The 12,684-nt window shown below is 40.5% G+C and overlaps 1 pseudogene; it reads right to left on the bottom strand.

Annotated features, from left to right (window-relative positions):
• Positions 1–5,868: 5,868 nt before the first annotated feature.
• The window catches only part of LOC116094310, a 61,257-nt pseudogene continuing 54,441 nt past the window's right edge, over positions 5,869–12,684 (bottom strand).

Raw genomic sequence — 12,684 nt, 5'->3', positions numbered from 1 at the left:
GGCATGGGTGAGAGGTTCTGTTTGTGCTTTTCCCCAGGATCGTCAAGAACCCTTGTGGGTCCCAGAGAGGCTTGTAAGAAAGTGCCATCATGTGGAGTCTACTGCTGCTGCTGGTGGTCATCAGCCTGAAGTGGATTCTAGTACAGACAGAATTGAGATGGGGGATCCTGTTGGTGTTCTCGAGACCCATGCCGATACGTCATAATGCTAGAGTGTTTCCCTGATTTTTTAGTACTAATAAGAGCTTGGATGTGTCTTTTTTTGCCCTTGGATAAGGAATTAGCTAGTATTGGTGAAAATAGAAGTTTTGATTTGTCAGGCAGTTTATGTTTTTTAATAATAAGGAATATTAGTGATTATAGTGATTGTGTTATGTTTTATAATCAGTCTGCAGTGTGGTTTGATGCTCTGCCCCCAAATATTCCTAGTCAAGCTACAGTAAATGCTTCCTGGACAAGTGGTTGGTGGCCAGCTAGAAGTAAGTATAGTTGGCCGACACCTCTTCAACTGAGGTGCCCCCCCCACTGTTCTAGTAGTCGTGATGATAATAATGTTTTGCCCTAGACAGGGTGCCAGTCCAAAAGTGTGATTTGGGCTAATGGTGGATATTTTACCTTTTCCCCTGGGATTGGTACTGCTTTTAATGCCACCTTTGCCGGTGGGAATTTTACTGATCAGGATCCTATTCAGGTGGAGCCATCTAATCCTTTTGATTTATGGTTGTTGTGTGGTGTATTTACAAGGCAAGCTTTTACAGCCATTGAGGCGGGACAGTCTCCCCAGGCATGGTTAGCAGTCATGTATCAATGATCGCCCATCATGTTCAGGCTGCACAGTGAAGCACTGCACTCCGAGTTCGAGGTTGTGTCTTCCTTGCTGGTCGAGGGGGTCGCATCACTGCCTTGCTGTAGGCTATTCAGTTTTTTATTGACAAGTGATGCTCTTACACACTGCACAAGAGATTATCCCTACATAAATATTTTTACAACCTGTTTATTAAAATACCAATGGTTTTCAGAATAGATTTCCACCTGTGATACAAATATTTCACATGAAGATCTAGGATTGCATTCACAAACTGACATGCATTTTGATATTCTAGAAGAATGAGTTAGCTCATTTTAAAATGATTTATAGAATCTCCCAAATTACTACATTGTACTGTGCATTAGTCTGAAATCCCAGAAACTGGCCTTTTCCCCTGTGTGAAACAGCAATGTCCTGGGGTGTGCTTAAAGTCATGAAGCTAATTATCCTTAGAGCTGGAAATAGAGCCCATGACTCCTGACTCCCAGAATATATGGCGCTAATCATTCCACAAAGTTTACTAAGCATTTTAATCACCAGTGTCTGTGAGTTTTCACTACACGAAGATTTCAGTAAGACTATTTCTAATAAGTGATCATGTCTTCTAATTAAACACTTTTAGCTTGTGCATTGTGTAACTTCAGAATCTATAGGCTTTGTTAATGACTTTCTTCCTGGTCCTCAAGATGCCACAGTCACAGTGTACAGAGTAGAGAACTTAAGTTATGGCATTAGATAGGACAGGAGTCTGAAACTTAATTCCTCTACCTGTAACACTAGTAAATTATTTGAGATGCCTAAGTCTTTGGAGCCTCCATTTTCTGTTTTTCTTCAAAACTTTATAATTTTTATACATTTTACATAAGATACAAAAGTGATACCATTACAGTTTCCTGAAATGTTTTACAAGACATGTCCAAACAATGAAGAAATACTTCAAATTTGTTTTACACACACACACACACACACACACACACACACACACACACACACACCCCTACCTTAAAGACAAGTACAAGATGAAAAACTTTTAAGACTACTGAATCAACTGAAATCCACAAAAGATTAAGTCAACAGGTTTCAGTAATTGTCAATTGAGACCAATAACTAATGTAATTCACTCTGCTTTTAAAGAAATGTGAAAACTAGTTACCATGATTTCCATAGGTACTTGAGACATAACTTACTGTGAGATTTAGTCTGCAGCCATTTCTTACTAAGAACTTGCATAGTATTGGGAAGAACCCTAAGGGCATGTGGTCTTTAGGTGTTTCCTGGATTTCTGATTTCAGTGATTATGTGGACCAGAAGCACAGCTAACCAACAGGAAACAGGAGAGTTCACTACCCCAACTGGAATTCCAAATACCGAAACTCATGGACCTACAATGCAACTATCTTCTAATAATAGGAATATTCTATTGTGAAAAATATAGTATACTTAACTAACAGTTAATTATTGAATGTTGAGTATTTACTAGATTCATATTCAGAGAGCTAAAGGCATGTATGTAGTATTCCATAAGGAAAGAAACTACTGATCTCACAGTATATTTTCTGAACTCCTTATTTTTAGCCAGCATGCTCTGTTGTTTCCTACAAGTCCTAAGGCTAAGACGCCAAAACAAATGATATGTCTTGGTCTCTCTAGTCAAAAACATGGTTAAGGATACTAGCCTTCTGATCAATATTTAAATACTATGGAATGATTTACTTTAAAAAGCCTGATAAAGAAATAAAAGTTGTACTGTCAGGAAGCCTTGTAAATCTCTTAAGTAGCAGGCACAAATACAGGCCTACAAATACAGAAAATAGGTTTAAAACGCCAAAAGTGTTTGTTTGTTTTTCTACATAGGGTCTCATTCAGAGTAACCTAGAATTCACTATCTTCCTCTCTCAGCTTCAAGAGAGCTAGGGTTATTAGCTACACTACCACATGTTGCTTAAGATTTGGATTTTCTTGTTCATTTGTTTTTCAATGCTTAGTGAGCCCTAGAAACCACTTTGAGATTTATTTTCCATCCATGCAGCATTATCAGCTTAAAGCACATCCTTTTTCAGACAGAATTTCCAAGAGCAGTAAAAGCCAGTTTACAATGAGACCATTTTTGGAAGTGATGGTAAATGCTCATACATCAGATATCGTAGGGCTTTCCTTTTCTTTTGAGCATATGCTTTAAGTGTGCAACTGTCAACAGTCAAAAGTACATTAGCAATTCTGATGTTGCTGTACTCAACCTGCCATGCTGTTTAGAGCTCTGTTCCTGGCCCAAGTCATTTCTCTCTCTTGTCTATATGTTAGCCTTCCCAACTTCAAATCACTTCCACTCTTTCCAGTCACTTCACCCACAAAGCAGCCCTGTCCTAAGGATTGCTATATAGCATTCCATTGAGTGAGTATATATTAATTTCTCTACCTATTCTGCCAGTAGGTTTGTCAGTAGGGTTTTGAGGAAGGTATAGGTATAAGATATAGTTTTAGTTATTGTTTCAGGGAAGTTGGGGTTAATTTCTGGTTGGCAATTAAATTAATTACTATGATTTGCTACTAAAAATCTCTTAAGCCAGCAGCAATGCACTACATAGTATATCAAAGATAAGGCATCATAAACTGTAAGCAACTTGGCTCACTGCGTGAGTCAGAATCCCACAGGAAATACCAGATTATTTATGAGAAGGAGCTTTGCACAGGGAGAACTGACATGAGTTGGCAAAGTGAAAGCATGTGCCACAGGATGCCAAAGCAGCTGCAGCTAAGAAGCTGTTGTACAGTCAGTTCTGAAAGTAGAAGATGAAAGGTATGTGCTGTGTTAGCTTTTCCTAGGGAAATGCAAATAAACGTTCATTACTCCACAAAAGACCATAGTATGATTTTTACCAAAGTCCAACTTGGTGAGACCAAGGAGTTTATTGAACTTCCTTACAGAATACAGGTAAGGGCTTAACTCACAGAAGTACAGGTGAATGTCAAATAGCTATATCGCTGTGAAGTCCCATTCCATTATGAATGGTCACTTGGTGGAATCTGCATCATGAAGTCTACTTTTCAAGTTTAACCATGCCCTTCCCATAGGGTTTCTGAAAATCACTTGTAGCTGGATGAGGAGAGTTTCAGTTGAAGTCTTCAAATCCCCCTCCTTCCTCTACCTCCTAAGTAGAGTTTCCACTACCATTCCATAGACTTGGCTAGCATTGTATTCCTCTGCTCTGGTTGCCATGGCTATAAGAGGTGAAGTCCAAGATGACATGATATTGGTGGGAAAAACTGCCACACAACAAATGGTGTGGGTATCTCATGATGGCTACCATGGGAGAGTCGTGGGAGAGTGAGTGAATGAGCTATGGTTGAAACAAAGGCATATAACCTCTCTTTTCACTTGCAATCTCCAGGGTCTTCTTATTGGGAAACCTACTGACATGTATAATAAGCAAAGGCAATTTTTAATGAAGCCCACAGATACCATTGTACTGAGAGAGAAGGGCAGAGAATGGACAAGTAAAAAACCTAGCAGCATCCTGAGTCACTACCTACAGGGTACCACTCAGGAGAGGAGCACAGCTCCTTACACCTTCTATCCTCCACACATCCTGTACTTGAGAACCCAAACTTTTCCTCCCTGTCTCTCATTGATACATGAGTCTTGCAGGGTCATGAGTTAGCTACTCCAATAAGTATTCATCTATCCATCCATTGATTACCTAGATACAGTTTAGGTGTTAAGGCTACAAAGATGGAGATAGGTGGTAGATACAGCTCAAGTTTCTTTCATAAAATAAATTGTAATATACAGATAGTGACAACAATGAAAGATGATAACCACAGACAGGATAAGGGAGAAAAGGGACAGTAATATAAAGCAATTGCAAAGTCCTCCAATACCAAAAATAAAGACAGGAAGATGGTACTTCTGGCATTTAGCATGCTATTAACAGTAGATATGTAGAACCAGTTTGTCATTTCACACAACTCCGTTCTTCTTGGTTTTCAGGATTTCTTTAAGGTGGCTACTCACACAGGAAGTCTTGCTTGGCTCTGAGTCTACCTTCTCCTTCTCTATGGTACTAGCATCTCAACTTTATCCTAGCATAGAGTTTCTCCCCAAAGAGAAGAAAGGGCACAAGGGTCGGGGACAATGCTTTCTCTGTGCAAAACTTCCAAGCTCTCAAGAAAGGGTGGGTGGATGGAGAAGTGGATAAGTAAATACTAAAGAGAGAAGGGGACAATCTGAGTGACATGGAGCAAAGCAAATGAAGAGAGGGCTTGCAAATTTCGGAGGTACAACTGGCTTCTGTTGGAAGAATGTGGGCAAGAAGGGACCATGTGGCAGCTATTGAAAACAGAATAAGTTTGAAGGATCTTCCACTTTGCTCTCTGTTGCTGTGAAAAGAAAGCCTGACAAAAGCCACTTGGGGGAAAAAAGGGTTTTCCTGATCTATACTTTCGGTTCACAATTCACCCTTGAGGAAAGTTGGGACAGGAGCTTAAGGTGGGAAATTGAAGCAGAAATGACAGACAGAGGGATGCTGCTTCCTGGCTCACTCTCAGCTGACTTTGTTAGACAGCCTAGGACCACCTGCTCAGGGATGGTTCCACCTACATTAGGTTGGGCCTTCCCACACCAATCAGTCATCTAGACACCTTCTCACAGATACTGCCACAGACCAATCTGATCTCAGCAATAGCCAGTTGAGCTTTTAGATGACTCTCCTATAACAATAGGAGTTAAATAAGAAAATAAGTTTTGTTACTATGCGACTGAGCCTTTTCTTATCACTTCTGATATGTCCTATCTGTCATACTTTACTGCATATCTTCAGTGTCTACTCTAAGTCCCAATGAAATATTCTGATGAAAAAACTAACTTCAACTATGTCCTATTATGATGCCTACCAGATGGTATCTTTACAGACTAAGATTTTATTTACTACACTAAGACTACATTATGAAAGGCCTAATCCCCAACAGTACCCCACAGCGCAAGTAGCTGCTTCAGAAGCAGTGTAAAAGGAAGATTGAGCCAGATTTGCATCCAGCTTTGCATGTCACATGGAGGCCACAGCTCTACTCATCCAGAACAGTGGACACTGTGGTGCTGTTAAGCTCACTGCTCACAGAAGCTGAGGTCAGCTGGATGCTCCTGTCAGCAGTGGGAACTCTTCCACCAACAGTTTCATCTGTGTTTCTCTTTGGCCTCAGCAAGATAACAAAGCACTTGGGAAGAAATACACACAGCCTAACAAACCATAGCTGGATGCCAAAATGGCAAATACTTTCACAGACACTTTGAATTTGCCTTTGGTGCCCAAGTAAACAGGGACAAAAGAGATCTAGACAGTGAAAAAGACCAACATCCAAAAGTGATACATTTCCTTTCATAATAGTTGTCTGGCAGCTGGTGAGCCACAAAGGTTGTAAGAAAACCCAGAAGGTCTTCAAACCCAAATATGGAGCACAGAAACTCAATAGAACCTTCATTGCATTCAAAGATGTTCTTCACATTTTGAGGTTCAATGTTCTTGTACACCCTTGGAAGTTCCAACATCAAGTAAGCTGTGCATACAGCAATCTCCCCTACAATACAGATCACCACAATGAGTTTTTGATAAATGAGGTGTATGGATATAAGCCTGGATTTGGATATGGAAATGCAGTATGCAAAAAGAGTGAAAGAAATAGTCTTTTCAGTAATGGAAGACAGACAAAGGCAAAAGCCGAGTACCAGAGTGACCTGGCGGGCCATGTAGGTCCAGTTACGTGGCTTGCCTATGAACAGCATGGATGACAGCACTGTGATAACCAGAGACATCTGAATGAGGAAGCTCAGCTCCTGGTCATTGACTTTCACTAAGGGAGTGAGCCTGTGGATTACATACACAATGGTAACTGCCAAGGCCACAGTGCCCTAGATACGGAAAGGATGAAAAGGGAGAACCCCAGGGCCTCCTCATAAGCAAGGAACTTCACCACATGGATCACATTCCATTTGACTTACATTGCACTGACATAGTACAACTACCTCTAAAGACTGAGAACTACATTTAATTTTAGGAATTTGGTCTTTCTTTTCTATTTCAATTTTTTATGAGTTGTTCTTTTACACTGATATGTTCCTTTTTCTTCTCCATAAAGCTCAAAACAGTCATAAATGAGATGAATAACCACTGAGGTAAAAACAATCAGCAAGATTTTGATTTGCACAACGTTGTTTAAATCCTTGTGTTTTAGATCTTTCATTCAATGACTCTTCATAGAAGAAAATATTATAGCTGCCCATTTAGATAGTTCCAACCCTACATGCAGGTCTGAGTTGGTAAGATACGGATAAGATAAGGATAAGAAGGGAAACAAAACTAGCAGCCATGTTCTCTGAGGCTAAGAAGTGGAGTCTGTCTGAATGGAGATGCAGCCTGAGAGTCTAAGGGAAAGTATTGGTGAACATGAAAACACTTCTTGGGCTGAGTTTGTGTTACTCAATGAAATGAATTTATGTTAATAATCATTCCAGGGTTCAGGGAAAGACTGGAGTCTCCCTTCATCATGCTGTACTGACTTCTGTGGCTGGAATTCTATGCAGACCCGACACTAGGGAGTTGTTTTGGTTACAGTGCTCTCCCCCCCCCCCAATGTTTTAAAAGAACTAATTGCTCTTGAGGGCCGTTTGTCAATAGACAAGTACAACTGTCTTATTTAACAGAAAGTAGAAATAAAAATAAACCTGTGCGAATCCCTGCAACCCAAGCCTGCAACAGAGCAACTGAGCAGGCTATCATAGACGTTCACAGGGCAGCAGCTGCATAATGCATGCGCTCTCTGTGTATAGATCATTAAGACGTTCAGGTAACTTCTCTCCAGCTATAGTTAGTATTTAGTTCATAAGCAGATAATTTAAGGACTATGAGTTTATTCATATTTCATGTTTCACAAATGTTACCTGTTAGCATCCTTTTTAGTTTCATGTCGGTGGGTCTTTCCCAACTTCAGCTGCTTTGGAAATGAGAATCCGTACTGCAGCCTTTTTCACATCACGTGGAATGTTCAATAAGCTGATGAGTTTTCATGATTTTTCATACACTGTTTACACAATTTGTCAGAAAGGTTTCCAATGACCTATTGGTCAACGTGTGTTAATCTTGACTTCATATCACCAAAAAATGTTAACCTCCACATAGATTTTCTGACTCATCCATCTGCATATGACAGACATATGATTCCCTGGGATGAGTCTGCTTACTGGTGCCTAGAGGAGATGTTTCTGGACACACTAAACAATGAAGCTAGCAATAACAAAATCAGTGAATGAGATAAAGCCCTAAAGTGTCTTCAACCCTCTGAAACTAAGAAAATTCTGATTTGGATTTCCACGGAGACTTTCCTGTAGTAGATGTACCCTGTGTACCTGGGATAACGTAATATACAGGGATACTCCTAAGGAGAGTCTAGAAAGAACTTTTACTTGACTGGGCTCCTTGCCCAAGACACTCTGGAGATGAGACCATTTGCTAACTCTTTGCCTTATTTGGGGAAACCTATGTCCCCTAGAATCATCTTGAGAGCCTGTAAGCTATTTCTTCTCAGCAAAGGAGAGATCTTCAAACAATGATTTATTCCCATCATTGTATTAAAGTCAAACATGTATCACAAATGACTAATAGAAATGAATACAAAGAGAAAAAGAGCTCAGGAAAAATTGGGAAAATGTAGGAAAAGTAGAGAGGTATAGCACATGGATATTTTCTTGTTAAATGAGTTTCAAAATTGCGGTAGTAAATACAGGTATTCATTTATATTTTGAATTTATCCATTTAGTTTTTGTCTCTGTGTATATATAAGTTGTATTGTGTATAGTACATTTATGCGAGTGTGCACTTACATATGTGCATGCAAAGGCCAGAGCAAGACTTCATGTGTTTTCTTCCAATGCTCTCCTCCTTGTGGCCTTGATGTCAGGTCTCCCACTGGACCCGAGACTCATTGTTTAGGCCAAGTTAGCCACCAAGCAAGTACGTACATCTGTCTGCCTCACCAATGTTGGGGTTACAGGTATATATGTAGCCATATCACATTTTTTTTCTGGTTTTTCGAGACAGGGTTTCTCTGTGTAGCCCTGGCTGTCCTGGAACTCACTCTGTAGACCAGGCTGGCCTCAAACTCAGAAATTCACCTGCCTCTGCCTCCCAAGTGCTGGGATTAAAGGCATGCGCCACCACCACACGGCTGCCATATCACGTTTTATGTAGACACAGAATAGTAAGTCCTCAGGCTTCATATTTTCAGCATAAATGCCTTTTATCCACAAAGACATATTCCCAGAATCTATATTTTTATATTATACATAGAGGTATGATTTAAAAATTGGTAGTGTAGCATTTGCAAATTTGTTTGTGTCTTATTTATTTTATTATTCTTTATTTATTTTATTTTATTTTTTACAGTGCAGTCATTATCTCCCTCGAGGTCTTCCCTCTGATAGCTCCTCATCCCATTCCTCCTCCCCCCACTCCATCTCCAAGAGGATGTCTCCAACTCCCCCGCCACACCAGACCTCCCACTCCCTGGGGCCTCAAGTCTCTCAAGGGTTAGGTACCTCTTCTCTCACTGAGGCCAGACCAGGCAGTTCTCTGCTGTATATGTATTGGAGGCCTTGTATTAGCTAATATATGCTGCCTGGATGGTGGCTCAGTGTCTGAGAGATCTCAGGTCAAGGTTAGTGAGGCTGCTGCTCTTCCTATGGAGTTGTCCTCCTTCATAGCTTCTTCCAGCCTTTCCCTAATTCAGCCATAGGAGTGCCAACTTATGTCCATTAGTTTAGTGTAAGTATCTGCATCTGATTCTTTCAGCTACTTGTTGGGCCTCTCAAAGAGCAGGCATGCTAGACTCTTGTCTATAAGCACACCATAGCATCAGTAATAGTGTCAAGCCTTAGAGCTTCCCCTTAAACTGGATCCCATTTTGTGCCAGTCACCGAACTTTGTCTCCCTCAGTCTCTTCTCCATTTATGTTCTTGCAGTTATTTTAGACAGGGATAATTCTGGGTCAGAGTTTTTGACTGTGGGATGGCAACCACATCCCTCCACTTGATGTGCCCATCTTTCGACTGGGTGTGGAATCTACAAGTTCTGGAGGGTGTGTTCTTATTGTAAGGAGGAGTAGGCTGTGCTCTCTGGGTCAGACTTGGTGACACATACTTGCATTCCCAGAATGTGGAAGGCTAAATAGGATGACTGTAAATTTGAAACTAGCTTGGGAGGAATGTGTGTGTGTGTGTGTGTGTGTGTGTGTGTGTGTGTGTGTGTGTGTGTGTGATTATGTCTCAAAAACAAATAGAAAAACAATCAAACCAAAATATAAGCCTATAAAATCTTCCATCATTAATAAACATTTACTACTGATATAGTGGTAAATGCTTCTAAAGTTTGCATTCAACTACTGTGGTGGGCTGTGTAAGAAAACTGTGAACTTCCTCGGATGGGGCAGAGTCCAGAATGTTCTTCCTATAGTTTCCTTCTAGAAGGAATTTTGTAAACAATGATAAGAGAATGCACTTGAAACAAGGACATGAAGAGAAGGTATAGTGTGTTCACATTAGCCCTGTGGGAAATTGGGGAAAGGCCTATGAGGACTACTCTTGGCTCTTTCACATGACCAATAATAATAAGAAATAACACAGGTATATTGCTTTCTTGCACTTATATTTGCTTATGCTAACTCTAAAGTCACCTTATGTAATAAAAATGAAAAGTGCTCTTCTAGTATTGCTCTTGTGCCCCAAAGCATTGAGTCCCATAATAGCCTAACTCAGACCTTTGTCATTTCCTTCTATCACTGGAGACTTAGTCTGATTGGCGTGGACCCAACTACATTTGAAACAACTCCAATATTCAAATATAATATTAATTCTAGTAGTTAAGAAAAGTTAAGTTAGAGAGAGAAGTTAAGAAAAAGTAAGTGTGACAATACTGTATTGAAATAATATTAAAATAGAAAATGGTAAAGTTTTAACTCTTTTAATTTAATTAGTGGAGCAGAGACTGAAGGAAAGGCCATCCAGAGACTGCCCCACCTAGGGATCCATCCCACATACAGACACCAAATGCAAACACTATTGCAGATGTCCAAGAAGTGCTTGCTGACAGGAGCCTAATATACGTATCTTCCGGGAGGTTCTGCCAGAGCCTGACAAATACAGAGGTGGATACTTGCAACCAATCACTGGACTGAGCACGGGGTCTCTAATAGAGGAGTTAGGGAAAGAACTGAAGGAGCTGAAGGGGTTTGCAACCCATAAGAACATCAATATAAACCAACCAGATCCCCCCAGAACTCCCAGGAATTGAACTACCAACCAAAGAGTACACATGGATAAACCCATGGCTCCAGTTGCATGTGCAGCAGAAGATGGCCTTTTCTGGCATCAATAGGAGGAGAGGTCCTTGGTCCTGTGAAGACTTGATGATCCAGTGTAGGAGAATGCCAGGGCGGTGAGGTGGGAGTGTGTGTTGGTGGGTGGAAGAGCACTTTCACAGAAGCAGGGGGAATGGGGATGGAACAGGGGTTCTGCAGAGGGGAAACTGGTAAAGGGGATAACATTTGAAATGTAAATAGATAAAGTATTTAATAAACAATAGGGGGAAAAGTCAAAAAAAGAGAGAAAGAAAGCAAAACCAAAATGACTGGCAAAAGAAAGAAAGAAAGAAAGAAAGAAAGAAACAAAGAAAAAAGAAAAAGGATGCTAAAATCATTTGGCAGATAATAACATTTTCTTTATTCTTTTTTCCATGTAAAATATGAGCACCTATGCTAAACTTAGCTTATGGATACAAGAGGAAAAAATGTCAAGATTTTGTCCATGCAATAGTTTGACCATGCAGGGAGAAGGTTCAAAGTCACAGAAGATCTTTCATAGTTCAGGTTAACTATGTTAACCTGCATTAAATGCAGCGCTGACTTTTCTGCAATGACAGAAGGTTCACAGATCTGTATTTTCCTATATGGTAACCCCTGGTCACATGAGGCTGCTGGGGTCTTGATATAGCTAATGTAATTCAGGGACTGAATTTTAGAGTTTTTTTTTTTTAAATTTTTATTTCTTTTTTTTTATTAGATATTTTCTTTATTTACATGTAAATTTCTCCATTCCCAGTTTCCCCTCCAAAAAACAAAGAAACAAACAAAAACAACAAAAACAAACCCCTGTTGCCTCCCCCCTCCCCATGCCTGCCACCCCACCCTCTCCCACTTATTGGCCCTGGCATTCCCCTACACTGGGGCACAGAACATTCCCAGGGCCGAGCTCCTCTCCTCCTATTGATGATCAAATTGCAATCCTCTACTGTACACATACTGCCAGAACAATCAGACACCTCCATGTGCGGTCCTTGGTTGGTGGTTGAGACCCTGGGAGCTCTGAGGGTACTAGTTAGTTCATATTGCTGTTTGTCCTAAGATGCTGCAAACCCCTCAGCTCCATTGGTCCTTTCTCTAACTCCTTCACTGGGGACCCTGTACTCAGTTTGATGGATGGCTGTGAGCCTCTACATCTGTGTTAGTCAGGTACTGTCAGAGCCTCTCAGGAGATAGCTATATTTAGGCTGGGTTACCCTTCCTTTGGTCTCTGCTCCATAGTTAATCTCTGCAACTCCTTCCTTGGGTATTTGGTTCCCCCTTTTAAGAAGGAATGAAATGTCCACCTTTTGGTCTTTCTTCTTCTTGAGTTCCTTGTGGTTTGTGGGTTGTTCTTCTTGTATTCAAACTTCTGGGCTAATAACCACTTATCAGAGACTGCATACCATGTTTGTTCTTTTGTGATTGAGTTATCTCACTCAGATGATATTCTCCAGATCCATCCATTTCCCTAAGAATTTCATAAATTTATTGTTT

This window comes from Mastomys coucha, unplaced genomic scaffold (genome assembly GCF_008632895.1).
Source record: "Mastomys coucha isolate ucsf_1 unplaced genomic scaffold, UCSF_Mcou_1 pScaffold16, whole genome shotgun sequence".
NCBI lineage: Eukaryota > Metazoa > Chordata > Mammalia > Rodentia > Muridae > Mastomys > Mastomys coucha.
The sequence above is the reverse complement of the archived record's forward strand: the minus strand, read 5'-3'. Positions and strand labels throughout refer to the sequence as shown.